Genomic DNA, 26,853 nt, shown 5'->3' on the forward strand with positions numbered 1-26,853 from the left:
CTTGTATTGTTTAAGATTATTGTACTTGTTTTTATTATGTATACCCCTCCTCACATGTAAAGCGCCATGGAATAAATGACGTTATAATAATAAATAATAATAATAATAGCACCATTAATTCCATGGTGCTGTACATGAGAAGGGGTTACATGCAAGTTACAGATATCACTTACAGTAAACAAACTAACAATGACGGACTGGTACAGAGGGGCGAGGACCCTGCCCTTGCGGGTTTACATTCTATAGGATTACGGGGAAGGAGACAGTAGGTCGGGGGTTGCGTATAATATTACCTGTTGTATATGTATTAAATATGTGTATAGTAAATCAGGAAATAATGTGTATACCATCTGATCTGTACTTGTATAGATAGACAAATATTAATATAAAATGCACAGCAAAACTTTATTTTTATCTAATATACAGAATTGCACTATATATTTTGCTTTATCTAAATATATATATATATATATATTGTACATAATGTACAGCATAGCAAGGTGTGTATAAATATATACTGCTCATGAGACCATGTATCTATATGTAGATAATGTACAGCGTAGCATTATATATTATGTATTTAGAATGTATATATTTGCATTAGAAATATTATGTGTATTTAATATGAACGTTGCATTAATGATAGTAATAATCCCAACTCTAATGAGTCTGGATGATTCTGAAATGTCAGGCGGGGTTTTGAGAAAGGTTATCATGTATAGTTTGCAGTGCCTTGTTTTTGTCTGTGCTTCTCCCACTGGAATGCGGCTGATTGAATGGGCCTTCCTCCTCCCCCTCACTTTAGAGCATTCCAGTCCGCATCCCACATGTTATCCAGGCCACATCTTCCTTCCAGCCCAAGTAACCACAGACAGCATGCTGAGAGCTGAGAATCCTCTGGGTCTCCCCATCCCAACCACACACAGTGCCTAGTCTGACTCCTCAGCCTTCAACATAGCCTTAAAAACTGAGCAAAAGAGGCAAAAAAAGAAGAGAAATGCAGACACCTTTTCCAGCTAAATAACAACAGGACCCTTAAACTGCAGGAAAAGTTACTGCTTCACTTCCAGACTTATGGAGGAGGCAGATTTCATGGAAATCAGATCACTCCTTCCTTGCTTCAGGGTGGTCCTCCTGTGAGAATGAAATATTTATAATTACAGCCAGAGGACAAAACAAGCAGAAACTTTGATGAAATCTCGCTCCGTCTTAAAGGGTTAAAATCCCCGAAAGAAAGGGATGTTTCGAACAATTGCAATAATGAATTAGAAGATTATTACATCCTTTTTTGGTACTTTTTTTTTTTTTTTTACTTATCCCCAGGATTTGACACTTTTCTCAACTCTTGGAAAGCGTGGATTTTTATGGGACATTTATCTCCATGTAAAGAAGAATTGGGCAGCAAGTAATAAAGCGCCAGCTGGATTGTTTTGGAGCTTATTACGGTGGGCTAATATTGTCAGGTATGGAAAGAACTTGGGGGAGGGGGGGGTATTTACTGACTATAGAGTTCCAAATATAATGAGAGTTATGGGGTAAAGCAACACTCAGTGCAGTATACTAGCTGCCCCAAAATGTCATCATTACACAGTTATAGAGCGGTGAGGCAGCCAGCGCACCAGGCACATGGCGGACACTGTGGGGACTGGCGTGTAGTGAGACCCAAAGTCCTTGTGTGCAGATGTAGCAGAGCTGAAGATATCTCAAAACGGCTTCTTCTGTGTGACGTCAGAACTTAGAGATAAGGGTTACAGTAATGCAACGTATTTACATGTTGTCGTACAGTCATCGATCATTGTTACATTATGGGCTATCAAATGACAAAATCAGTTCCGTCACATCTATCTTTTCGATACTAATATAATACATAGTGAAATGGAAAATCAGTAAAAGAATGTTACCGGTTTAATGGTTTCATGCAATAACTATCTTCCCACTTTGTATAATTTGGGAGTGATGCCTGCTTTTCATTTTTATCTATCTATCTATCTATCTATCTATCTATCTATCTATCTATCTAGCTGTCTTATCATCTATCTATCCTCTATCTAGTTCATCTATCTCCTATCTATTTATCTATCTATCTACGATACCTATCTATCTATATCTATTGTAGCTATCTCTCTATTATCTATCTATCTATCTATCTATCTATCTATTATCTATCGATCTATTATCTTTCTATCTATCTATCTATCTATCTATCTATCTATCTATCTATCTATTATCTTTCTATTATCTATCTATCTATCTATCTATCTATCTATCTATCTATCTATCTATCTATTATCTATCTATATCTATCTATCTATCTATCTATCTATCTATCTATCTATCTATCTATTATCTATCTATCTATATCTATCTATCTATCTATCTATCTATCTATCTATCTATTATCTATCTATATCTATCTATCTATCTATCTATCTATCTATCTATCTATCTATCTATCTATCTATCTATCTATCTATTATCTATCTATATCTATCTATCTATCTATCTATCTATCTATCTATCTATCTATCTATCTATCTATCTATCTATCTATCTATCTATCCTGCCTCCAGTTTTTTTTCATCTGGATGGTTTGGTATTTGCCAGGGAGGCTTTGCACCCTAATTTCTTAGGTTTATTTTTTCAATATATGTCTGTCTATAATCTGCACATCAATGACTGTATACTGTAGGTTGCCTGCACTTCATTATACAATTAGCCTCCACTTCCTTGATGCACACTGATGGCTGGTTTTCTTTTGAGGGCTGGCGAGAACGCTGTAAATTTGGAATTGCCAGTTGCGGTGTTGGCTAGTAAAATGTCACCTGTTGTCTTACAGGGGGTCTGCTATGTGCAATTACAGGCCTAATGATATAATTCTGCAGCCTCCTTAGCAGGGCTGTCAGAATAAATAGCAAGCAGTATCCAATAAAATGTACAATGCTTCCCTTTAGGATTCTTTCACTTTCACGCTTTGGGACCCTCACTTTACGCTCTTTACAAATCAATATTGCAGGAAGCCATCTTTCTACTTCTAAACCGCGATATATGATGCAAAGAGTGCGGCACAGACTGTTGTCGTAGCGTTGCATAAATACCGTTTGAATCAGTCTTTGGACAAAGGCTAAAAAGATTTCAGGTTTTCTTGTTTGTGACATTACGCAGGGATGCAGGTAAACCCATGAAGTTATTTCAATACAGAAAAGTTATCCAACTAAGTAACATAAAAGAGTTAAATGATAAATTCATCTGTGTCTATTACCCTGCCGTCAGTCATCAATCTACTTCATTTTTTGGTCACTAGTCCTGTTTTTTTTTATGTACTTTTACTTTTGAGTATTTGACTAAGCAAAGTTTCTCGTCACCGTGTTGTCATAATCCTTAACTTATCTGAAGTTGAAAGGCCGGCATTAAGAGGGTTCTTGAGGGGTAAACAATGATTAGCATGCTTTCCCTCCAAAGTGCGTCACTATTATGATAGATGGCGGAGGCAGAGAAGGACCACAACCTCTTCATTACTTCCACTGTTCAGGTTTTGGGATACTAATGCCTTTTTGGATGTCCGGTGTTCTGTTTTTCAGCCTTTCTGACTTACAATGACTGTTCGAACAATTGTAGAAAGATTAAAGAGGGCCCATATTTTGTAGATAGGTTGTTCTGTTCATATGGAGACCCTTATAGCAATCAGAAGACCAGTGTTGGTCAAAAGCTCCTCAAGCCCAACCTATGATAATCTAATGAAATTGGAAGATCACAGCTAAAGTACACTTCATTTTACTAAAGAAAGAGCAAAATAGCAGTTTTCAAATATTCACAAAAAGTACTGAGCTTTTTATCATTGCAGATTTAGACCTGAAACATATGAAATCTTTCAGCAGTACTAACGAGTGGGGAAACATCTGCACCAAAAACGCATGAAACGCATAAAATGCAACAAAATAGTACACATTTTATGCTGCGTTTTTCCTGACAACACGTCAGGATTTGCAGCAGAATTTTGCCCTAAGTGTGCACATGCCCTAAGTCTTTTCTGCTGTATACCCTGATTTCTTAGCTGATCCACTAAAACATAAAGATGTATAATACTGTATATAGTCCTGTCGCTGACTAACCAGAGTTCATACAGCAATAAAATGACGGTAGTTTCTAAACACAACAGCATAATTTGACCCCGACTTCAGTGGAAGCTTTTTTTTCCGTGCACTCATCGCTGTGATTGCCTTTTTTAGGATTATTTGCTTTGATTCCCGTTTTGCGCCTGCTGCTCTACTGTTTCCCTATGTTTACAGTTCAGCAATAGGCATAAACAGAGCGTGCATCAGATACACACGCCGGATCCATTAGGACGGGCTTGTTTATTAACCGTTGTGTGTAGACGTTCTACGCTTCACATATGAGGCGGATTTGTCAGAACTGTACATGTTCCTGCCAGATGAGTTATAGCAACCGTTACGTAATAATCCAATTTTGTCTATATGGCTGGGGACACGGCATGTAACCCATGGCACCTTCACGTTTCAGGTTTTTACAATACCATAACATTGGTCAAATTATATGTAGCATAACTGTATGGTGCACAAAGCAATCAGTCGCTCTTGGGCTTTGGAGCCTTAAAGGGGCCAAAATGTCCCCTTGTATCACAGTGGGAGGCCCTGTTAACCCCCTGAAACCACACTCTTATGTGATGATAAAGTGTTCCCTTCTACGAGGTCTTGGTAAGATTAGGTATTTTAAAAATACATTGAAACAAAAGCCATTTACAAGAATATATAATATAATGCATCGCCTGAATAATGGGGTGTTCTTAATGTATTGAAGCCCTATTAAAATCCAAGCCAAACCCTACACAGTGCATGGATTGTATCTGAGTATTAAAACTAACTGCAGATTTTTTTTTTCTAATACACATGGGATGAGAAGGCTTGGTTGCAAAATCAAATTCCAACTCAAAACTATTTTTATATTAAACATATGCAGAAATTAAAAGCGGCTCTTGCAATGGGCTAATTGTGTTCGTTGGCTGTTATGCGTCCAGAATAATTAAGGTTTTTATGAAGTTTAAGAGAACCTGAGTCCGCCTTATAAGCTGGCAGCATCTTCTTTATCGCATTCATGTATGTAATGTGAGTTTTTACATAGGCATTTTTGGAGATATGAACACATGGACTTGTTGGACATTATGACATCTTCTACGAGTGTCAGAGTAAAGTAAAAAACTGGTTGACGTCTGTGTTGCACATGCATGTTGTATCCCATTTTTTTACTCATACCACACGTACCCATTATAATTTATGGTGCCAGTCACATGTCCGTATTTTTTCCATGTCCATGTACAATTCATGGAGACATGTCCCTTTTTTCCGGTATCACGGATTACAAGGGTCAATACAAGTCTAGGTGTTTATGAAAAACACATACAGCACACTGATGGCGTCCGTGTGATGTCCTTAACTAACATTGCACAGTATACGACAAGCTTTGTAATTTATTTATCCATTTGTGAAAAATGCTAAAGACACATTGATGATAAAACCAAACACGCGGCCCAAACACTTGACCCATAACACGGATGACACCGGCACCATTTTTCTCATGGATGTGTGAACGAGGCCTTACATGGCTTACAATAATCATGCACCATTTTGCAGTATTTGTCTTTGCAGCCACCGATGAATCTAATTGGGCAGATCAGGATCACTATTCGAGGAGCTTCAAATATGATCATGAAGTCCAAGGTTCCAGCAGTCAGTTTTCACTTCTTGCACAAGGCCCAATGCACAACAGTTGAGTTTTCCATGTGTGCAAATAGGACCCAGATTTTAGGAAGTTATTTTTCTATCTTGTCTTTCTGTCTTCCCTGTTGGAGTTTGCACCAAATTAATCTAAATGACGCAAGATGTTTAATGAATTCAGAACAAATTTAAATTTGGTTTGTTTTTGCCTTTTTTGAGTATTACATTGTTAAGTAAACCCCCCAAAATGACAAGGATTGAAATAAATAGCATAAAAATGGTGCAAAAGCCATAACGATTGGCTAAAATACAACATGTTGTACAAAAAAGAGCACAAACATTGATGAATCTGGGCTACAGTTTCCATACAAAATATCCAGTAATTTAATTCCTAACATAGAAAAAGTGCAAAGATTGAATAGATAGATAATGGATGGCTGGATGGATAAATAGATGGAGGGATAGATAGATAGATAGATAGATAGATAGATAGATAGATAGACCTGAACCCATATATTACTTTCCTTAGCTTAATTAACCCCTTAGTGACAGAGCCAATTTGGTACTTAATGACCATGCCAATTTTTGCAATTCTGACCACTGTCACTTTATGAGGTTATAACTCTGAAACGCTTCAACGGATCCCGCTGATTCTGAGACTGTTTTTTCGTGACATATTGTACTTCATGTTAGTGGTAACATTTCTTCAATATTACTTGCGATTATTTATGAAAAAAACGGAAATATGGCGAAAATTTTTAAAATTTTGCAATTTTCAAAATTTGTATTTTTATGCCCTTAAATCAGAGAGATATGTCACGAAAAATAGTTAATAAATAACATTTCCCACATGTCTACTTTACATCAGCACAATTTTGGAAACAAAATTTTTTTTTGTTAGGGAGTTATAAGGGTTAAAAGTTGACCAGCAATTTCTCATTTTTACAACACCATTTTTTTTTAGTGACCACATCACATTTGAAGTCATTTTGAGGGGTCTATATGATAGAAAATAATGAAGTGTGACACCATTCTAAAAACTACACCCCTCAAGGTTCTCAAAACCACATTCAAGAAGTTTATTAACCCTTTACGTGCTTCACAGGAACTGAAACAATGTGGAAGGAAAAAATGAACATTTAACTTTTTTTGCAAACATCTTAATTCAGAACCATTTTTTTTATTTTCACAAGTGTAAAAACAGAAATGTAACCATAAATTTTGTTATGCAATTTCTCCTGAATACGCCAATACCCCATATGTGGGGGAAAACCACTTTTTGGGTGCACCACAGAACTTAGAAGTGAAGGAGCGTCGCTTGACTTTTTCAATGCAGAATTGGCTGGAATTGAGATCGGACGCCATGTCACGTTTAGAGAGCCCCTGATGTGCCTAAACAGTGGAAACCCCCCACAAGTGACCCCATTTTGGAAACTAGACCCCTTAAGGAACTTATCTAGATGTGTGGTGAGCACTTTGAACCCCCATGTGCTTCACAGAAGTTTATAATGTAGAGCCGTGAAAAAAAAAATCGCATTTTTTCTACAAAAATGATCTTTTTGCCCACAAATTTTTATTTTCACAAGGGTAACAGGAGAAATTAGACCATAAAAGTTGTTGTGCAATTTCTCCTGAGTACGCTGATACCCAATATGTGGGGGTAAACCACTGTTAGGGCGCACCGCAGAGCATGGAAGAGAAGGAGTGCCGTTTTACTTTTTCAATGTAGAATTGGCTGGAATTGAGATTGGACGCCATGTCGCGTTTGGAGAGCCCCTGATGTGCCTAAACAGTAGAAATCCCCCACAACTGACCCCATTTTGGAAACTAGACCCCCCATGGAACTTATCTAGATGTGTGGTGAGAACCTTGAATGCCCAAGTGCTTCACAGAAGTTTAGAATGCAGAGTCGTGAAAATAAAAAATATTTTTTTTTCCACAAAAAAGATATTGTAGCCCCCAAGTTTTTATTTTCACAAGGGTAACAGGAGAAATTGGACTGCAATAGTTGTTGTCCAATTTATCCCGAGTACGCTGATGCGCCATATGTGGGGGTAAACCACTGTTTGGGCGCACGGCAGAGCTCGGAAGGGAAGGAGCGCCTTTTTGGAATGCAGACTTTGATAGAATGGTCTGTGGGCATTATGTTGCGATTGCAGAGCCCCTGATGTACCTAAACTGTAGTAACCCCCCACAAGTGACCCCATTTTGGAAACTAGACCCCCCAATGAACTTATCTAGATGTGTGGTGAGAACTTTGAATGCCCAAGTGCTTCACAGAAGTTTAGAATGCAGAGTCGTGAAAATAAAAAATATTTTTTTTTTCCACAAAAAAGATATTGTAGCCCCCAAGTTTTTATTTTCACAAGGGTAACAGGAGAAATTGGACTGCAATAGTTGTTGTCCAATTTATCCCGAGTACGCTGATGCGCCATATGTGGGGGTAAACCACTGTTTGGGCGCACGGCAAAGCTTGGAAGGGAAGGAGCGCCTTTTTGGAATGCAGACTTTGATAGAATGGTCTGTGGGCATTATGTTGCGATTGCAGAGCCCCTGATATACCTAAACTGTAGTAACCCCCCACAAGTGACCCCATTTTGGAAACTAGACCCCCCAAGGAACTTATCTAGATGTGTGGTGAGAACTTTGAATGCCCAAGTGCTTCACAGAAGTTTAGAATGCAGAGTCGTGAAAATAAAAAATATTTTTTTTTTTCACAAAAAAGATATTGTAGCCCCCAAGTTTTTATTTTCATAAGGGTAACAAGAAAACTTGGACCCAAGAAGTGGTTGTCCAATTTATCCCGAGTACGCTGATGCCCCATATGTGGGGGTAACCCACTGTTTGGGCGCACGCCAGAGCTCAGAAGGGAGGGAGCACCATTTGACTTTTTGAGCGCAAAATTGGCTGTCGTGTTTGGAGACCCCCTGATGTACCTAAACAGTGGAAACCCCCCAATTCTAGCTCCAACCCTAACCCCAACACACCCCTAACCCTAATCCCAACCTGATCCATAATCCTAATCACTAACCCTAACCATAATCACAACCCTTACCCCAAAACAACCCTAATGTCAACCCTAACCATAACCCTAATCAAAACCCTAAATCCAACACACCCCTAATCCTAATCTCAACCCTAACCTCAAACCTAACCCTTATCCCAATACACCCCTAATCACAACCCTAACCTTAACCCTAATCCCAAACCTAACCCTAATCCCAAGCGTAACCCTAATGCCAACCCTAACCCTAATACCAACCCTAATCCAAACCCTAACCCTAATCCCAGCTCTAACCCTAACTTTAGCCCCAACCCTAGCCCTAACTTTAGCCCCAACCCTAACCCTAGCCCTAAGGCTACTTTCACACTTGCGTCGTTTGGCATTCCGTCGCAATCCATCGTTTTGGACAAGAAACGGATCCTGCAAATGTGCCCGCAGGATGCGTTTTTTGCCCATAGACTTGTATTGCCGACGGATCGTGACGGATGGCCACACGTCGCGTCCGTCGTGCACTGGATCAGTTGTGTTTTGGCGGAGCGTCGGCACAAAAAAACGTTCAATTAAACTTTTTTTGTACGTCGCATCCGCCATTTCTGACCGCACATGCGTGGCCGTAACTCCGCCCCCTCCTCCCCAGGACATAGATTGGGCAGCGGATGCGTTGAAAAACTACAGCTGCTGCCCATGTTGTGCACAATTTTCACAACGTGCGTCGGTATGTCGGGCCGACGCATTGCGACGGCCCTGTACCGACGTAAGTGTGAAAGAAGCCTAACCCTAAATTTAGCCCCAACCCTAACCCTAAATTTAGCCCCAACCCTAACCCTAAATTTAGCCCCAACCCTAGCCCTACTCCTAACCCTAACCCTACCCCTACCCCTAACCTAACCCTACCCCTAACCCTACCCCTACCCCTACCCCTAACCCTACCCCTAACCCTACCCCTAACCCTAACCCTACCCCTAACCCAAATTTTAGCCCCAACTGCTGTTCTCCTGCCGGCCGGCAGATGGAGACAGATGGCGGGCGCACTGGGCATGCGCCCACCATTTTCTTCTGCAGGCGGCCAGGAGGAGCAGCAAGAGGATCCAGGGACACAGGTGAGTATTGTAGGGTCCCCGAATCCCTCTATTTCTCTGTCCTCTGATGTGCGATCACATCAGAGGACAGAGAATTACACTTTCCTTTTTTTTTTTTTTTTTTTTTTTGCGGTCGCCGGTAAACAGTTAATTACCGGCGATCGCAAAACAGGGGTCGGTAAAACCGACCCCGATCATGCTCTTTGGGGTCTCGGCTACCCCCGGCAGCCGAGACCCCAAACATTCTCCCGGTGCCGGCCGGCGGGCACACTGCGCATGCGCCCGCCATTTTGAAGATGGCGGCGCCCACCGGGAGACATGAGGAGCATCGGGGGAGATAGGTGAGTATTGGGGGGCCACCTGGGACCCCTTTTCTCTGTCCTCCGATGTGCGATCACATCGGAGGACAGAGAAATTAAAAAGAGATCGCGTTTTTTTTTGTTTTGTTTTTTTTTGCGATCGCCGGTAAACGGTTAATTACCGGCGATCGCAAATGCGGGGTGGGTTAAAACCCCCCCGAATCATGTTCTCTGGGGTCTCGGCTACCCCCGGCAGCCGAGACCCCGGAGAAAATCGGCCTATGGGGGGCGCTATTTACTTTTTCCACAGCGCCGTTAATTAACGGCGCTGTGGTTTAAGTACCCTTAGCGGCCGCCGTTAAAAGGCGTATCGGCGGTCGCTAAGGGGTTAAACATTATTATCCTACCATGAAAAAAATCTGTTAGCTAAGCTTTCATGATGTGTATTTTATTAAATATTTGTGTATAACATAATATCATCATTCTGGAGAATAGTTTCTTGGTGCCTTTCCTCTGTGTTAGAAAAGTATGAATAAATTGTCAAGTGGGTGTTACCAATTGGGGGTGTGTCCCTACAGAGTCTAACTACTATCCAATCAAAGCTTATAGAGACACACTGTATGTGAGTATGTCCCTTTCACAAGGGGAATGGTAACTCCCAGTGGTCAGTTTATTAATACATTTCTAAGAGGAAAAACACGGGAACAGAACAGTGCAGCGCTCCGAGAAAAGAAGCTTCAGAATCGCAATGCAGAATACAAGTAGTTACTAAAAGAGGCATATCAGGAGAGCCAACACGTCCGCTCGAAATTCAGTATAATTCTCAGTACCATTAATCATAACATAACAGTTAGTCCTTTATATGATGTCGGACTGGACATGGCTAACATGTCTACAGTAACAGTAAAGAACCCTTTACTATATTGATTAAACCACATGTGCTCCGTAGTTAATGACAATATGTTCCATATAGATAACTAGAATGAAAAACAAAGATAATAGCTGATTGTAGCGCTCTATATGCACTCGTATCATATGGCTGGCCTTGTATGGGAAAATGTTTGTAGCACAAGCTAGCCCAACTAGGGCAACCCCACTATCCATATTTCAAAATGGGGACAATTCTGTTAATTGTGCCAAGCAATTTGTTGATGTTCTATATTATTAGTACTTAAGTATTAATATTCAAGAGCTAGAATGTGAAGGCACGCAACAAAATACTCAAAAGAGTTCTGCAAATTGGGAACTGGCATATATACAATTCCTGGATGAATATCCAATTATATAGATGGCAGTGATCACGGCTCAGTGGTTAGCACTGCGGCCTTGCAGCGCTGGAGTCCATGGTTCCAATCCCAGCTTGGACAACATCTGCAAGGAGTTTGTATGTTCTTCCCGTGTGGGTTTCCTCCAGGTACTCTGGTTTCCTCCCACATTCCAAAAAGACATGATAGGGATTTTAGATTGTGAGCCCCATCGGGGACAGTGAGTATAATGTGTGCAAACTGTTAGGAATATGTTAGCGCTATATAAAAATAAAGATTATTATCATTAGATTATTATGTAGGCACAATAAAAAGGCCTCGCGGTGTCTGATATGGGTAAAACTGTTACAAGTGGAAGCCCTTTCATCAGATTTTGGTTAATTTAGGCTAAAAAAATCTAGTAGCGTCCAGAATACAAAAATAGTTAATAAAAAGAGCTAATATTGACAGGTCCTTAGACAATACTGTTTGTTCTGTCAACAGTTGTGCGGCACATGTTTGTAAGACACTTACGGAGTGCTGTATGCAAACACCATGAGAGGAAGTAGTGGCTGAAGGCATTGATCTCAACCAGAGAGCTGACTATTCGTCCAATCCTCGGAATGTTACAGTAGCTGCATCAGGTGATCTACATAGAGTTAACCCAGAATCTTATTTTTTTCGCATTTGCAGGAAATATACCCAAATTCCAAACATAAACAAACATAGGCGGCAGTCTCCGAACCACGTTTAGAAGTAAAATGGCAGCAGCATTAAAGTAGAAGGTCTGGTGGCCTTGTGGTTAGACCAGTTGCCTATGAAGTGGGAGATTCTGAGTTGCGTTACACCGCAGACAAAGTTGTTTCAGATTTTTGAACCCTGTCTGGTCTTACAAACATTCTCAAAGTATTTGTTGGATTACTCCTTCCCTCTTCTGGTAAAAAAAAAATCTATATTTGTGTGTTGTGATGATTAACGTTTTAGGGTAAAGGCAAAAAGTATGACATTCTCACATTTATTGTAATCATCGCTTTGATAGTAATATGTCAATTACAATGTTCAGTCCAGTGGTTTCCTCTCTAGCCAGCTTGCTGAAGTTTTCTATGAAATATCATGGTCAACGTGTCATATTTCAAATATGAATAATTATTATGTAATACAGCAATTTAGAAGAGCCACAGGTTATAAAAAGAACAGTTTTGAGGAGTCACTTGCAGAATGGATCAACTCTACTTTCTCTCTTGTAGAACATCAATTAGGTATGATACATTTTCTAATTAGGAGCTGAAGTTTTTAATTTTATTTATTCATAAACTCCTTCCGAGTATACTATTACATGGAGTGAAGTTCCAATTTCAGGTGTAAAAAAAAAACAACTAAATTTGACTAATAGACAATGCAACTTAAGGTACCATCACATTTAGCGACGCTAAATGTCGCTGTTTAGGTCGTTGTGTGGTCGCTGGAGAGCTGTCACACAGACAGCTCTCCAGCGACCAACGATGCCAAAGTCCCCGGGTAACCAGGGTAAACATCAGGTTACTAAGTAACCCGATGTTTACCCTGGTTACCATTGTAAAAGTTAAAAAAAAACAAACAGTACATACTTACATTCCGGTGTCTGTCCCCCGGGGTCAGCTTCCCAGCACTGTGTCAGTGCCGGCCGGCCATAAAGCAGAGCACAGCGCTTAGTAACCCGATGTTTACCCTGGTTACCAGTGAAGACATCGCTGGATTGGTGTCACACACGCCGATTCAGCGATGTCAGCGGGTGATCAGCGACCAAAAAAAAGGTCCCGATCATTCCCAGCGACCAACGATCTCCCAGCAGGGGCCTGATCGTTGGTCGCTGTCACGCATAACGATTTCGTTAACGATATCGTTGCTACGTCACAAAAAGCAACGATATCGTTAACGAAATCGTTATCTGTGAAGGTACCTTAAGGCTACTTTCACACATCAGGTTTTCAGTGTCAGGCTAAATCCGGCGAATGTTGGAAAAACTGGATCCGGCGCAGATTGTTAAAAACTGATGCGTCGGATCCGTTTTTTTGACGGATCCGGCTAGCATATCTAGATTATTGGATAAAAAAAAAATTTGGAGCATGCTCAGTTTAAAAAACCGGATCAGGCCGCCGGATCCGCCTTTTTCCGCATCCAGCACCTTCCGGCTCCCATAGGCTTCCATTCTAGGAAACAGCCGGAAGCGCTTCAGGCTTTTTCGCCGGAGACAAAAAACGTTACAGTAGACGTTTTTTCCAGATGCCAGAATCAAATGTTTGCCGGATTCGGAAAAAAAATGGAAGAAACGCTGGGCCATCCGGCGCATTCCAGCGCTAATACAAGTCAATGGGGGAAAAAACGGTTCCGGTTTTTATTTTTTCCAGTTCTGGTTTTTCTCCAAAGAGCCAGATTTAGCCTGAAACAAAAAACCTGATGTGTGAAAGTAGCCTAAGGTGGAGACTAAACAGGTTATTTTATGGTCTGTGACCTTAGGTCTGAATAAGCATTATAGACCAAATATGGTAGGAAATGTTGTAGTTAGGACTATCTGCAAATATACACATTTTTTATTTTACATGCATTGGGACAATTCTAATATTTGAAGTGATCAGAAATAATTATCCAAATTATCCAAATATAAGTGAGATCCCGGCTTGGTCTTTATTGTGTGACCACAAGACTATAACACCAATGTACTTTAACTTGTAAGGCTTTTGTTCTGACAGGAGACGTTTGGACAAGTTGTCTTGGTTTTTGTTATCCTGTCACTTTATTTCTGGCAGGAGGAGTCCATTTATTGACAATTATGCCTCCCTACAAATGGTACAGGTATAATGTTTCCCAAACATGGAACCGTTTCCCTAAAGAGGAGACAACTTGTCTATGAGAATTCTGTTCAACAATCATCCATTTTATCTTATAGATAAAATGTAGTATAAGTAATGTTAAATATGTTTTTATAATTGACTAATATGTTTTTAGATAGGAAGATGTGTGAACTAATTAGTGCATAAATGTACTGATCTGTCAAAACAACCATGTACATTAGATTTAAGGGGTTGGTCAACAAAAGACATTTCTCACCATCACCAATCCACAGGATAGGTGATATATGTAGTCTTTGATGGGCACACCTCTAGGACCCTAACCTATCTAAGAAACAGAACAACACTTGTCTTTCTCCATCATTAGTACAGACACTGAATGGAGTGTTAAGGTACCTTCACACATAACGATATCGTTAACGATATCGTTGCTTTTTGTGACGTAGCAACGATATCGTTAAGGAAATCGTTCTGTGTGACAGCGACCAACGATCAGGCCCCTGCTGGGAGATCGTTGGTCGCTGAACAAAGTCCAGAACTTTATTTCGTCGCTGGATCTCCCGTGGACATCGCTGGATCGGCGTGTGTGACACCGATCCAGCGATGTCTTCACTGGTAACCAGGGTAAACATCGGGCAACTAAGCGCAGGGCCGTGCTTAGTAACCCGATGTTTACCCTGGTTACCAGCGTAAAAGTAAAAAAAAAAAAAAACACTACATACTTACCTACCGCTGTCTGTCCCCGGCGCTGTGCTCTGCACTACTCCTGTACTGGCTGTGAGCGTCGGTCAGCTGTGCTCACAGCCAGACCAGAGAAGCACAGCGCCGGGGACAGACAGCGGTAGGTAAGTATGTAGTGTTTTTTTTTTTTACTTTTACGCTGGTAACCAGGGTAAACATCGGGTTACTAAGCGCGGCCCTGCGCTTAGTAACCCGATGTTTACCCTGGTTACCCGGGGACTTCGGGATCGTTGGTCGCTGGAGAGCTGTCTGTGTGACAGCTCTCCAGCGACCAAACAGCGACGCTGCAGCGATCCGGATCGTTGTCGGTATCGCTGCAGCGTCGCTTAATGTGAAGGGGCCTTTAGTGTGCTAATCACTACAGCTTCATTCAAATGGAGTACAAGGGACCTCTGTTCCCATGATTGGTGGGGGTCCTAATAGGTGATACATTTATCACTTAACTTGTGGATTTGTTATGAATGTTATTTATGGGGCATCACTTTAAGCCCCCGTCACACATAGCGAGATCGCTAGCGAGATCGCTGCTGAATCACAAGTTTTGTGACGCAACAGCGACCTCAGTAGCGATCTCGCTATGTGTGACACGTAGCAGCGACCAGGCCCCTGCTGTGAGATCGCTGGTCGTGTCGGAATGGCCTGGACCGTTTTTTGATCGTTGAGGTCCCGCTGGGTAGCACACATCGCTGTGTTTGACACCTTACCAACGACCTCGTTGACAGGACGTCCCATTGAATCGTCATGAAATAGCATCGTTGTACAGGTCGCTACAGGTCGCCGCATCGCTGCTGCGTCGTTGGGGAGATCTCACTGTTTGACATCTCACCAGCGACCACATAGCGACGCAGCAACGATCCCTGACAGGTCGTATCGTTGTCGGGATCGCTTAAGCGTCGCTATGTGTGACGGGGCCTTTAAGGTCAGCCAAACCAGCCAATTTAAAGGGACTGGCGGACTGTCTAAGGCCTCTTTCACATTTCCGTCTTTTCAGATCCATTGCAATGCGTTGTTTTGGGAAAAACGGATCCTGCAAATGTGCCCACAGGATCCGTTTTTCCCATAGACTTGTATTAGCGACAGATCACGATGGATGGCCACACATTGCATCCGTCGTGCGACGGATCCGTCGTGTTTTGGCAGACTGTCATCTGGAAAAAACGTTCAATGTGACGTTGTTTGTCTGCGTCGGGAAAACGTGTCACGACGGATCCTGCGGCATACGTCGTTTACTAGAATTGAAGCTTATGGATGCAGGATCCGTCGTGACACGTCGTATGATGGAATCCAGCGCTGGAATCCGTTTTTTTACACTGAGCATGCTCAGAAACATGGCCCCAAATCTAGCCAAGAAAAAGAAAAAGAACACCTCCGCACAGCTGCAACAACTTATACCGCCATGTCAGATAGCCAGGTAATGCTAGGGGTTCCTTTCGACAACCTCGGTGGTGCAGTATCCAAGAAAGCAAGATGATAAATATCCAAATGCAGGAGAAGAGAGAGGAACGCACTCACCGATCAGGTAAGATCCAATTCTTTATTCAAGCATGGACAAACTTAGCAGGGAGGGGAGTGGAGGATAAACCTGGCCTGGGGCATCACCCCCAAATGTGCCAGCAAGACTCCTGCCAGCCTGAAGACAGCCAGCCAGTCAATATATTGGTTTCCCTATTATCCAGTAGCCAATCACATTTAGGAGACTCCCATTTTTAGGCATGGAAAACGGATCCGTGAAAAAAACAGATGAAACGGATGGTAAAAACGGACAAAACGGATGCAACGGATCCAGTTTTTCTACGGAACCTTCTAGCGGATCTGTCGAAATACTGGATGCGTTGCATCTGTTTTTCACTATTTTTGACACATCCGTCGATACGTCGAGCCAACGCATTGTGACGGATTTAAAAAAACGGAAGTGTGAAAGTAGCCTAAGGCTACTTTCACACTAGCGTCGATACGGGGCCGTCGCCATGCGTCGGCCCGACGTACCGACGCACGTTGTGAAAGAAATGAACAACGGGGGGCAGCGGATGCAGTTTTTCAATGCATCCGCTGCCCCATTGTAATGTTCGGGGAGGAGGGGCCGGAGTTTCGGCTGCGCATGCGCGGTCAAAAATGGCGGACTCGATGCACAAAAAACGTTACATGTAACTTTTTTGTGCCGAGGGTCCGCCAAAACACGACGCATCAGTTGCACAATGGATGCGACGTGTGGCCATATGTCGCAATGCGTCGCTAATGCAAGTCTATGGAGAAAAAACGCATCCTGCGGGCACATTTGCAGGATGCGTTTTTTCTCCAAAACGAAGCATTGCGACGTACGCCAAACAACGCTAGTGTGAAAGTAGCCTAATTTGTATAGGGGTGACCTGTCTTTACCCATAAGAAAGACCGGGCTGTTGAATTTCAACCTGCCTGATGCTTCTGTTGTCAAAACAGTAAATTTGTAATAAATCGGCACTCATCCAAGCCAGGTAGAGATAAATGTCAGACATCAGCTCCATAAGCAGTTTAACCAGTTTTACCCCTATATATTTATTATATTACTAAACATCACTAATATTAAAGTCGACAACCAAGGTGCTGTAAACCTGAAGACCTACTATATTTAGTCGGAATGTTGGTAATGACTATTGGGCATATGTAGAGAGGATATAGGTTTAGTTTACAAATCCATGGTGTATTTCCATGTTACCTGATTCTCATGTCACACATTTAGGAAGCCCACTTAAAAAGGAAATCTTAAAAAAAAATAATCGGAACTATCTAGGCACTTGTTGCTCTACACCTGAGACCATTTGTACACCTATTCACATGCATGGAAAGTCCTACCCTGGGGGGCTATTGTTTCTCTACATTCATCAGACACATAAGAAAAGGTTACATTAGGAAGCTTGCTCCTGCCAATTAGTGAGTATCCCACCCATGACATTCCAGCATTAACCCAATTTCAGTGTGACTTCATGTTATGCCTTAAGGAAAGGTGTCAAGTAGTTAATTGTGATTAGAAATCATTGTATTAACTGATGGGAGGTTCTGGAATACCGATTGCCATCATGGATACTTTTAGACAGGATGGACTCTGCCCAGGGGAGCACAAGGCATTCCTGGGATGACTAGACTAAGCTGAGAAAGGTTGGGACAAGGTCACTTTAAAGTTTCAGAAAACAACCTCTGGAGGCAAATTAAGAGATGGCCAAAACAGCTAGTAATAGACCTGTTAAATGCCAGTCTATGGTCTGTCACTATGTGCAGTAATGTTGTGCTTGACTAAACTTGATATGATGGTAACCGATAGTCTGGTGGAATATAATAGTTTAGAAGAAGCTTAGCAGACTGCATGAAAGCAATAATCTAAATTGCAAAACCAGGAAATATTCAGGTACAATTTAATACTTTTACAGATGCTACAAATGCTTCAAGGTCATTAAAGTACCGTATATACTCGAGTATAAGCTGAGATTTTCAACCCTCTCGGTTTATACTCGAGTCGTTGTCCCAGGGGGTCAGCAGGGGAGGGGGAGCGGCAGCTGTCAAATCATACTTACCTGCTCCCAGCGTGTCTCTGCATCTCTGATGATCTCCGGGCAGCTCTTCCTGTGTTCAGCGGTCACATGGTACAACTCATTAAAGTATTGAATATGGATGCATATTCATTACTTTAATGAGCGGTACGATGTGACAGCTGAGCACTGGAACAAGCTGCCGGAAACCATCTGTCACTGAGAAGCAGGGACTATGCCGGAAGAGGGTGAGTATAACGTGGGAGGGTGAGCATTGCACGATATTCACCTCTCCCCATTCCACCGCTGGGCGCCGCTCTGTCTTCCGCGTCCTCTGGCTGTGACTGTTCAGGTCAGAGGGCGTGATGACATAGTTAACGTGTACGCCGCCCTCTGCCTGAACAGTCACCGCGGAGGACGCGGAAGATGGAGATGCGCCCGGCAGTGGAACGGGGAGAGGTGCATATCACAAGTGCCGGGGGCCTGAGCGACGAGAGGTGAGTATGTGATTCTTTTTTTTTTAATCGCAGCAACAGCATATGGGGCATAATGTATGGAGAATTTTATGGGGCCATCAACCTTTATGCAGCATTGTATGGGGCATAATCTATGGAGCATCTTATGGGGCCATCAACCTTTATGCTGCATTGTATGGGGCATAATCTATGGAGCATCTTATGGGGCATAATCTATGGAGCATCTTATGGGGCATAATCTATGGAGCATCTTATGGGGCATAATCTATGGAGCATCTTATGGGGCATAATCTATGGAGCATCTTATGGGGCATAATCTATGGAGCATTTTATGGAGCATAATCTATGGAGCATCTTATGGAGCATAATCTATGGAGCATCTTATGGGGCATAATCTATGGAGCATCTTATGGAGCATAATCTATGGAGCATCTTATGGGGCATAATCTATGGAGCATCTTATGGGGCATAATCTATGGAGCATTTTATGGGGCATAATCTATGGAGCATTTTATGGGGCATAATCTATGGAGCATCTTATGGGGAATAATCTATGGAGCATTTTATGGGGCTATCAACCTTTGTGCAGCCTTATATGGGGCACATGTTTCTGTGGAGCATCTTATGGGGCCATTATTAATCTTTGTGCACAATTGAATGGGGCACATGTTTCTATGGAGCATCTTATGGGGCCATTATTAACTTTTATGCAGCATTGTATGGAGCAAATGTTTCTATGGAACATCTTATGGGGCCATTATTAACCTTTATGCAGCATTGTAAGGGGCATATTTTAATATGGAGCCTTTTATGGGGTCCATCATAAACTGTATGAAGCATTATATGGGGCATATTTTGTATGGAGCATCTTCTGGGGCCCATCATGAACTTTATGGAGTACTATATGTGGCTCTTGAATCAATATAGATATTCAAAAACTCTTAACCTACTGATGTCTCAATCAATTTTACGTTTATTGGACTCTATTTTTATTTTTGAAATTTACCAGTAGCTGCTGCATTCCCCCCCCCCCCCCCCCCCTTATCCTTATACTCGAGTCATTAAGTTTTCCCAGTTTTTTGTGGCAAAATTAGGGGTCTCGGCTTACACTCGGGTCGGTTTATACTCTAGTATATATGGTATTTGCCCAATCTGGGCTCCTGAGAATTCAGCTGAACTATAACCTTAATGAGACAACCTCTGTAGGACACCTCAAAACTGTTTTGTGACCTAGTAAACCTACAAAAGAAATGCTGGTTCTCATTTGTCCCTATATCCTATAGGAAAAGAAGAGCAAAATGACCCTCAGGCTACTTAGTAGTAATAGAAAAAAACTGTTTGCATAGTCATGTAATAATTTGTATAATCTTTTTAATGTTACTACAAGCGACACTTCCCTATAGATTATCAGCTTGTTAGAAATAGGGACGCGTTGTATATACTTTGTGTACTCAGCTGTTCCAATTGTCACCATGTATATGGCACTGAAAGAAGAATTTCCCCATACAGTGTCTAAGATCCCTCCATTGACCTGTTATGTTAATTGGTTGTATTGTTCTTTAGCAGTTCTTTCTCCCCCTAGTAAAATAATGCATTGTTCTTCAACTCTTTTCTCTTTCCTTCTTGCAAGTTCCCATCACAAGTGAGGAGAGGTCAGGTGTCTCTAACCCTTTCTTGGGAAAGACAACATATTATATAGCCTTAAAAATGTACCAATCCGCAATACCATGTGATCTAGGGCCATGGATGCTCAACATTTTATATGGCATTTTATGCCATAATTGGGTCCAAATAAAATTTGTTCATATATTCACTACATGACAACCAAATAGGGTTCTCCAGTTAGTAAAGCATCTGCTGTGACATCGTTATAAATAGTTTTGCCATTTTATTGAAGTAATTCTTCTTGGGTTTGGAAAACTGATATTCAAACACTGGTCACCTTTTTATCTTTTTGAAACCATTGAAGAGGAGACATCGGCTACTTGCATCCTTAGCTGTGTCATAGCAGAACAGTCCTGCGAGAGGTTATTTTAGAGGAAACTTTCACTTCGCCCTGTGAGTGCTGTGTTTGTGTTTGTATTGCAGGCACTAAGAGCTAAGTCCTTCAACAAACACTCAGTACCAACAAGGGAAGCAGCTTTCTCTTATGCTCTTTGTTGACTTGCTTTCTTATATACTTTTGCAGTAAAGTTATCGCTTTTTAAAGGCAAGTGATTAAGTGGCTCTTTGCCGTGGCTCCTCTCCGCTGACCCATGTGTTGAAGAGCTGATCCTTTTCATATATACAGTAAACGCCTGTCATGACTTTGCCCACGGGGTTTTTTTTATACGAATTGTCTTGTTTTTACAAGGAAAGCGCTCGGAGATCCTATAAATTCTTAACTCAACAGCATGATGTTCTTTTCCAACCACAATAATCTATTTAATGATCAAACCACTTGGCTGATATGGACAAACCAATATAGTGATGTCTATAGAATTGATTAATAACACAAATCGATACTTTTTTACATTTAAAGGGGTTGTTTGGTCTAAAATAAATGGCTGACAGGTATACGGTATGCACAGGGGCGGACACTGGGAGCTTGAGGCCCCTGTGCAAGTGATGTGTTTGGGCCCCCTCCCTGCCCATACGCTTCTTATGATGAGGGGGATCTGGCAATGGGATCCCTGGACCCTCGGGCTCCGAGAAACATGCCAGATAGCCCTCATTATTACTGCCTTGTAAGTAGGCGCTGTGATACACTGACTGGCATCATTGTGAATGGCTGGTATGTGTCACAGAGACAGAGGTTGTCCTCTGCGCTGTAAGCCCAAAATGTTGTTGCTCTGGGACTTGTAGTTCCAGAAGTGTTTGTTTTGTTATAAGAGGGGCTTACAGGGTTAGTTGGAGAGCTGGGTGGGACTGACTAACCACACACCTCCCACCTATGGGGGTTACAGGTACATAATGTGACCAGGGTTTGGGTCACATGTTCAAAGTGTATGGACCTGAATGGTCAGAGTGTGAGGTCCTGGATGGCCTGTGTGTTGGAATGTCCTAGAGTGGACTGGATTCCTGGAAGCACATGGTGAGGCCATGGACTGAAGGCATGTGTGTTGGAAGTTCCTGGGACTAGTTTTCCTGAAAAACGCACGGAGAGGCCGTATGTGCAGAGTCTGTGACGGCACTGCGTTGGGGAAGCTACCATTCCTTGTGCGGGTCTGGACTATCTGAAGTGCCCTGTTCACAAGGATGGTGATCCCAGTTATGCAGCTTCCCTGGGAACCAGGACTGACAGGAGTCAGTGTGTGGAGAAGGAGCTCCTGTAAGGTAACTCCAGATAACGGGGGTTACGGTCAGAGAAGTATCTGCCATTGGAACAGACTGTCGGTGGTTATTGTGTTCTGTGAATATATATAATGAACTGTTTGTGACACGGTTTATGAGTCTAAATAAACTAGAATAGACTGTTTTTGTGAGAAACCATGCCTGAGTGCTTTAATCCCATTGCCAAGTGAGTGTTCCCTAACGTACTCAGGGAGCGCTATCTCACAGCGCGTACATAGCAATCACAGGGCCCCATAGCAAAAGTTCCATTTGGGCCTCCACACATCTGGAAAATCTATAAATGTATATTTTTTCACAGAGATGGAGCTATATATACACTGTATGTGTGTGTGTAATTGTGTAATAAATATATATATATACAGTGGGGAAAAAAAGTATTTAGTCAGTCAGCAATAGTGCAAGTTCCACCACTGAAAAAGATGAGAGGCGTCTGTAATTTACATCATAGGTAGACCTCAACTATGGTAGACAAACTGAGAAAAAAAAATCCAGAAAATCACATTGTCTGTTTTTTTAACATTTTATTTGCATATTATGGTGGAAAATAAGTATTTGGTCAGAAACAAAATTTCATCTCAATACTTTGTAATATATCCTTTGTTGGCAATGACAGAGGTCAAACGTTTTCTGTAAGTCTTCACAAGGTTGCCACACACTGTTGTTGGTATGTTGGCCCATTCCTCCATGCAGATCTCCTCTAGAGCAGTGATGTTTTTGGCTTTTCGCTTAGCAACACGGACTTTCAACTCCCTCCAAAGGTTTTCTATAGGGTTGAGATCTGGAGACTGGCTAGGCCACTCCAGGACCTTGAAATGCATCTTACGAAGCCACTCCTTCGTTGCCCTGGCGGTGTGCTTTGGATCATTGTCATGTTGAAAGACCCAGCCACGTTTCATCTTCAATGCCCTTGCTGATGGAAGGAGGTTTGCACTCAAAATCTCACGATACATGGCCCCATTCATTCTTTCATGTACCCGGATCAGTCGTCCTGGCCCCTTTGCAGAGAAACAGCCCCAAAGCATGATGTTTCCACCACCATGATTTACAGCAGGTATGGTGTTTGATGGATGCAACTCAGTATTCTTTTTCCTCCAAACACGACAAGTTGTGTTTCTACCAAACAGTTCCAGTTTGGTTTCATCAGACCATAGGACATTCTCCCAAAACTCCTCTGGATCATCCAAATGCTCTCTAGCAAACTTTAGACGGGCCCAGACATGTACTGGCTTAAGCAGTGGGACACGTCTGGCACTGCAGGATCTGAGTCCATGGTGGCGTAGTGTGTTACTTATGGTAGGCCTTGTTACATTGGTCCCAGGTCTCTGCAGTTCATTCACTAGGTCCCCCCGCGTGGTTCTGGGATTTTTGCTCACCGTTCTTGTGATCATTCTGACCCCACTGGGTGGGATTTTGCGTGGAGCCCCAGATCGAGGGAGATTATCAGTGGTCTTGTATGTCTTCCATTTTCTAATTATTGCTCCCACTGTTGATTTCTTCACTCCAAGCTGGTTGGCTATTGCAGATTCAGTCTTCCCAGCCTGGTGCAGGGCTACAATTTTGTTTCTGGTGTCCTTTGACAGCTCTTTGGTCTTCACCATAGTGGAGTTTGGAGTCAGACTGTTTGAGGGTGTGCACAGGTGTCTTTTTATACTGATAACAAGTTTAAACAGGAGCCATTACTACAGGTAATGAGTGGAGGAAAGAGGAGACTCTTAAAGAAGAAGTTACAGGTCTGTGAGAGCCTGAAATCTTGATTGTTTGTTTCTGACCAAATACTTATTTTCCACCATAATATGCAAATAAAATGTTAAAAAAACAGACAATGTGATTTTCTGGATTTTTCTCAGTTTGTCTCCCATAGTTGAGGTCTACCTATGATGTAAATTACAGACGCCTCTCATCTTTTTAAGTGGTGGAACTTGCACTATTGCTGACTGACTAAATACTTTTTTGCCCCACTGTATATACATATATATATATATATATGTATATATATATTCGTTAGCATTTGGTCCTGCTGGTTCCAGTCAGGTGATAACTAGTGTCCGCTAGTGTGCTCTAGTTGGCACATGACAGCAAGTGTGCAAAGCGCATCCTCGTGCTTATGTGATAACTTCTGGAACCGACAGAGCCCAACCATGTATATAATAAATTACATTATATGTCTGGTATTATCTGTATCATTTGGTATCTGCTCTATTCATTGTCCATGGAACTGGGGGAAATAGCCAAGTGCAGCGCTCAGCAGCTCTATAGATAATGAATAGAGCAGAGGCCAAGCATCTACTCCATCTAGGAAGAGACTGCAGACCCCTGTTCTCAGAATCTCTAGTAGGCCCAGTGGTCGAATACCCAGTGATCAGCAAGTTATCCACGATCCGATGGATCACATATACACTGTACATACATATACCGTACATACCTACACACATATACACACACATATACCATACATACATACATGTACCATAAATACACACAGATACACACACATATACAGTACTGAACATATACACACATACACATTCACATACCATACATACATATACCGAACATGCATATACCATACATACATACAGTTAGGGCCAGAAATATTTGGACAGTGACACAAGTTTTGTTATTTTAGCTGTTTACAAAAACATGTTCAGAAATACAATTATATATATAATATGGGCTGAAAGTGCACACTGCCAGCTGCAATATGATAGTTTCCACATCCAAATCGGAGAAAGGGTTTAGGAATCATAGCTCTGTAATGCATAGCGTCCTCTTTTTCAAGGGACCAAAAGTAATTGGAGAACGGACTCTAAGGGCTGCAATTAACTCTGAAGGCGTCTCCCTCGTTAACCTGTAATCAATGAAGTAGTTAAAAGGTCAGGGGTGGATTCCAGGTGTGTGGTTTTGCATTTGGAAACTGTTGCTGTGAGCAGACAACATGCGGTCAAAGGAACTCTCAATTGAGGTGAAGCAGAACATCCTGAGGCTGAAAAAAAAGAAAAAATCCATCAGAGAGATAGCAGACATGCTTGGAGTAGCAAAATCAACAGTTGGGTACATTCTGAGAAAAAAGGAATTGACTGGTGAGCTTGGGAACTCAAAAAGACCTGGGCGTCCACGGATGACAACAGTGGTGGATGATCGCCGCATACTTAATTTGGTGAAGAAGAACCCGTTCACAACATCAACTGAAGTCCAGAACACTCTCAGTGAAGTAGGTGTATATGTCTCTAAGTCAACAGTAAAGAGAAGACTCCATGACAGTAAATACAAAGGGTTCACATCTAGATGCAAACCATTCATCAATACCAAAAATAGACAGGCCAGAGTTAAATTTGCAGAAAAACACCTCAAGAAGCCAGCTCAGTTCTGGAAAAGTATTCTATGGACAGATGAGATAAAGATCAACCTGTACCAGAATGATGGGAAGAAAAAAGTTTGGAGAAGAAAGGAACGGCACATGATCCAAGGCACACCACATCCTCTGTAAAACATGGTGGAGGCAACGTGATGGCATGGGCATGCATGGCTTTCAATGGCACTGGGTCACTTGTGTTTATTGATGACATAAGAGCAGACAAGAGTAGCCGGATGAATTCTGAAGTGTACCGGGATATATTTTCAGCCCAGATTCAGCCAAATGCTGCAAAGTTGAATGGACGGCGCTTCATAGTACAGATGGACAATGACCCCAAGCATACATCCAAAGCTACCCAGGAGTTCATGAGTGCCAAAAAGTGGAACATTCTGCAATGGCCAAGTCAATCTCCAGATCTAAACCCAATTGAGCATGCATTTCACTTGCTCAAATCCAGACTTAAGACGGAAAGACCCACAAACAAGCAAGACCTGAAGGCTGCGGCTGTAAAGGCCTGGCAAAGCATTAAGAAGGAGGAAACCCAGCGTTTGGTGATGTCCATGGGTTCCAGACTTAAGGCAGTGATTGCCTCCAAAGGATTTGCAACAAAATATTGAAAATAAAAATATTTTGTTTGGGTTATGTTTATTTGTCCAATTACTTTTGACCTCCTAAAATGTGGAGTGTTTGTAAAGAAATGTGTACAATTCCTACATTTTCTATCAGATATTTTTGTTCAACCCTTCAAATTAAACGTTACAATCTGCACTTGAATTCTGTTGTAGAGGTTTCATTTCAAATCCAATGTGGTGGCATGCAGAGCCCAACTCGCAAAAATTGTGTCACTGTCCAAATATTTCTGGCCCTAACTGTATATACACACATATACCGTTCGTACATACACACACATATAACATACATACACACACTAATATACCATATTTTTCGTACTATAAGACTCACTTTTTCCCAAAAATATTTGGGAGGAAAATGGGGGTGTGTCTTATAGTCCAAATGTAGGCTTCCTGGGGTGGTTGCGACAGTGGTGTAGCAGCATCCCTTCCTCAGTGAACCAGTGGCGGCAGAGGTGTGGCGATGCTGAGGCTCGGTGTCAGTGGTGGGGGGGTGTGGAGTGCATTGTTGGTTTCCCTGTGGCCATCTTCCTGAAGCCGTGGGCCGCTGGAGGCGGCGCATGTACGGGTTGAGATCTCGGCTGACCTCTCTCGCTCCATTTTCCTGAGCAAGGGGCTTGAGATCTCAGCTGC

The 26,853-nt window shown here is 42.0% G+C and overlaps 1 protein-coding gene across 1 annotated transcript in view; it reads left to right on the top strand.

Moving 5' to 3' along the window:
* Window positions 1-948: 948 nt before the first annotated feature.
* GLI1 (GLI family zinc finger 1) overlaps window positions 949-26,853 on the top strand; it is a 202,607-nt gene continuing 176,702 nt past the window's right edge. The window contains exon 1 of the mRNA XM_069758554.1: window positions 949-1,463. The gene's annotated coding sequence lies outside the window, so the exon portion shown is untranslated. The remainder of the gene's footprint in view (window positions 1,464-26,853) is intronic.

Source organism: Ranitomeya imitator, chromosome 3, assembly GCF_032444005.1.
Source record: "Ranitomeya imitator isolate aRanImi1 chromosome 3, aRanImi1.pri, whole genome shotgun sequence".
Classification (NCBI taxonomy): Eukaryota; Metazoa; Chordata; class Amphibia; order Anura; family Dendrobatidae; genus Ranitomeya; species Ranitomeya imitator.